General features: G+C 36.3%; 1 long non-coding RNA gene across 1 annotated transcript; it reads right to left on the reverse strand.

Annotated features, from left to right (window-relative positions):
- Positions 1-809: 809 nt before the first annotated feature.
- On the reverse strand, positions 810-2,719 carry LOC121247636. Its single transcript, XR_005937268.1, has 2 exons — positions 1,933-2,719; positions 810-977 (listed from the first exon to the last, which is right to left on the reverse strand). It is a non-coding gene; the product is annotated as an uncharacterized LOC121247636 (long non-coding RNA).
- Between the last annotated feature and the right edge of the window lie 774 nt (positions 2,720-3,493).

Consider the following 3,493-nt stretch of genomic DNA (forward strand, 5'->3'; position numbering starts at 1 on the left):
TATGCTACGAAGGACATCGACAAGTCGACAACTAGAAAGAAGTAAAAGTCAACGAAAAAATTAACCAATATTCTTCATTTTTAGTTCCTTACACATTAGCTAGGGTACATATTTGACTTTGCAGTTACAAAATCAAAGAAAACTATTCCTCTCTTTTTCCAACATTTAGAAACAACCTTTGCCTATTTCATCTTTTTTCATTTTCCCCCCAAAACAACAATGCTCATCCACAAGTCCAAAGGCAATCCTCATTCACAAGTTCAGTGAGTGAAATGAAATGAGAATTTTATAAATGGTAATAAGATAATTTGTGAATAATAATAAGATAGTTTGAACCTCTTTTAAAAACAAATTCTCATGTAGTTAATACGTAGACATATAGGTTTTGTTTCTACTCTTTTAATTTTCATTTCTCCTTTCATTTCTACTTCCCCTATGTTCATTTTCCCCACCTATCACCTACTTTCTTTCTCCATTTTTCTACCTACCACCTTCTTTCTTTCTCTTTATTCATTTCCAACAACCTTCTGAGTCTAAAAGAAAGCCATCCTCCTGATCAGAATCAAATCCTGCAGATCTAAACCCTTCATGTTCATGATATTCAAACTCAACAATTTGAATATCCATCTCTGGCTGTGGGTTAGCCTTTTCAATAGTTGGGAGTTCAGATCTTACTTGTTTTACTTCATTTAACAGAAGCCATGCAAGCTTGACATTAACGAAAAAATGGGATGAAAATCATAAAGATTTTCCGGATTAATCAAATGCACACATCGAAATAGTCCATTGATAGAAAAAGGGGGAAAAAACTAGCAATACAAACTCCATTTTTTTCCTCACTAGAAAGTACCAATGTCTACATATATTAGAGATTCAAATAGCATTTATGAGTGCATGGTTGAATAGCTCCAAACTCCAAAGAAACATATTCGGCCGATATGGTAAGAGTACAACCAAAACTATGTAGGCAGATGCACCTGTAAAACTAGTAGGTTCAAGTCCATATTAGTCGCATGGATTAAAGCAATGTCAATAACGTTCTGTCTCAGCAAATCGTTGTATAATAATTGCCTCATCAAGTAAGTATTGCATGTTCTATACCAAATTATTATTTTTTTAATAAATAAAAGAAAGTTTATTAATACCATAATAGGCATAGCCCAAATACACAACAAGAATACTAGACAATGCACCTAATTAGGAATTAGGAAAAGATACAAGAAAGTCATACAAATCGCGCCCACTACTATGCATGCCTAGACAATGTAACTAAAACCAATAGTTACAGCGCATAAATAAAGTCTGGAAAAAGAAACTTCTAAGATCTTCAGGAGAGTGCTCCCAAAACTTGAAATTTCGATCATTAATTCCTTTCTTTCCAAATGCACCAAATGGGTGCCATCCTCCACACTGTTGTACTCTAGGGGATACCCTTAAGACCTCTCCCACTAGCCATAAGATCATGAATCACCTTCCCAGGCATATTTCATGCTAATCTTACCCTACTAAAGATGTCGTTCCATGAGACTTAGACAATCTCAAAATGGATAAGTGAAACATATTTCACTACTATATTTGCACATGCAACGCTAATCAATAATAATAATCCTGCATTTCCTTAGATTGTGATCTATGGTCAAAATCTTCCTTAAAGTAGTCCAGACAAAAAAGGTGGCCTTAAAAGGCGCATTCGACCTCCAAATACTCTTCCAAGGAAAGTAATTGTTATCTTAAGTAGTGAGAACCTCATTAGAATGAGCATACGGAGAACTTTCCTTTGTTGGAATGCCTCCAAAGAATCTTATCCGCCTCTTCATTACCAGCTCCAAAAGGAAACATCAAGTTGAAAAATTCTATAAATTCCCTAACTTCCCAATCATGGGCCTCCCTCATGAAGTTGACATTACACTGTTGTGAGCCAGCAGAGATTACCTTTACTTCAGTCACCCAAGCCAGAAGCTGAAAATTGAGGGAGAAACATCCTTCAATGTTCTAACCCCACACCATATATCATACCAGAAATTAATCCTTGGAGCCATCTTCCACCACCAATTTTGTATGCCTAGAAATAGTCTCGCAACCTCTCCGGATATTTTCCCCTAACCCCATTCCATATGCCTCTCGAACCCTGTTAGAACACCATGCACCCTAGCACCTCCATACATATAATCAATCACAACCTTCCAGAAGGTAAACCAAAAGGTTAAAAAGGAAAAATAAGTGAAACATTATTTCAGAGCTGCGCTCGCCTTGAGAGGTATTCTAAATGGACAACATGAGACTGAAGGTCGATCTAATTAAAATGTACTCATGCAAGAAAGAAATCACATCATTCTACATTAATGAAATGGGAATTTCACGTTACCCCATGAGAAGCACAAGAAGCAAGTTTAGCAAAGGAGATCTGGGAGTTCGAAAAACAGCTGAAAACTGATCAAATAAAATGTCATATTAAATGTGGTAAATAAAAACAACCGATGTATAATATAACATACATGTGAGCAGAACAAAACAAAACACAGATTTATTTAAATGGTTGCCTTGAAATTTTTACCACTCCAATCTGTTTTTCATCTCACTAACATGAGTCAGAACTTTACAGTCCAGTGTCCTATCGTATGCCTACTGGTCAAACAACTACACTAGATTACAAATGCTACTGTCAGAAAAAGTGAGATAATTGCTACCTACTTCTAACTCTCAGTACTATTAGACTACAAAATTGGACTAGGGCTACTTTTGGCAACTGTTTTCTGCTAAGAACTTGGACTAAGGCAGTTCTGGGGACTCAAAACAGGTAGTGGATCTACTGAACCAAGATACCTCCAATTGGAGCATGGGTGGATGTCTCATAACAGATGCAAGAACTGTACTAGACTCGGCGGCTACTTGGTCAGTTTCACATGCATATCGTGAGGCTAATATGGCTGCTCACAGTTTAGCAAAGGCTGCTCTCGAATGCATAGAAGATGTTTATGATATTGAGATTTGTCCAAACTGTATTTTACCTTTGGTTGCCAAGAATATGATTTAGTTTGGTTCCATTACTTTGGCCTATCGAGTTCTTGTAAGTGTTTGATTATGATAAATGAGATCAGTTTATTATCAAAAAAAAAAAAAAAAAAAAAAAAGACTACAAAATTGTAATTTCTGTGAAAGAACAATTGCAAAATCCCATTAGAATGGCCACTCAGTGAAGATGGTCATTTGCCTTTGCCTCCAAAATACAATCCTTTTTCACTGTGAGCAAAAGCAAATAACAGGTTTCAATATTGAGTAGCAAGAACAATAGCAAGATAGACTAATTGAAACTTTGATCTGAACAATGGCATTAACTTTAAAGCCAACAAATCTATGAGGAATATCAACCTGACCCTGGCATGAAGACCAACCCCGCCATTTACCCTTGGTTTTCTCCGAGTATGCTGTAGGTTCCAGAAGAATAGTTTTGCTCAGCAGCAACAAGTTTTTCAGGAAAAAAGCCAAGAACTCA

Source organism: Juglans microcarpa x Juglans regia, chromosome 1S, assembly GCF_004785595.1.
Source record: "Juglans microcarpa x Juglans regia isolate MS1-56 chromosome 1S, Jm3101_v1.0, whole genome shotgun sequence".
NCBI lineage: Eukaryota > Viridiplantae > Streptophyta > Magnoliopsida > Fagales > Juglandaceae > Juglans > Juglans microcarpa x Juglans regia.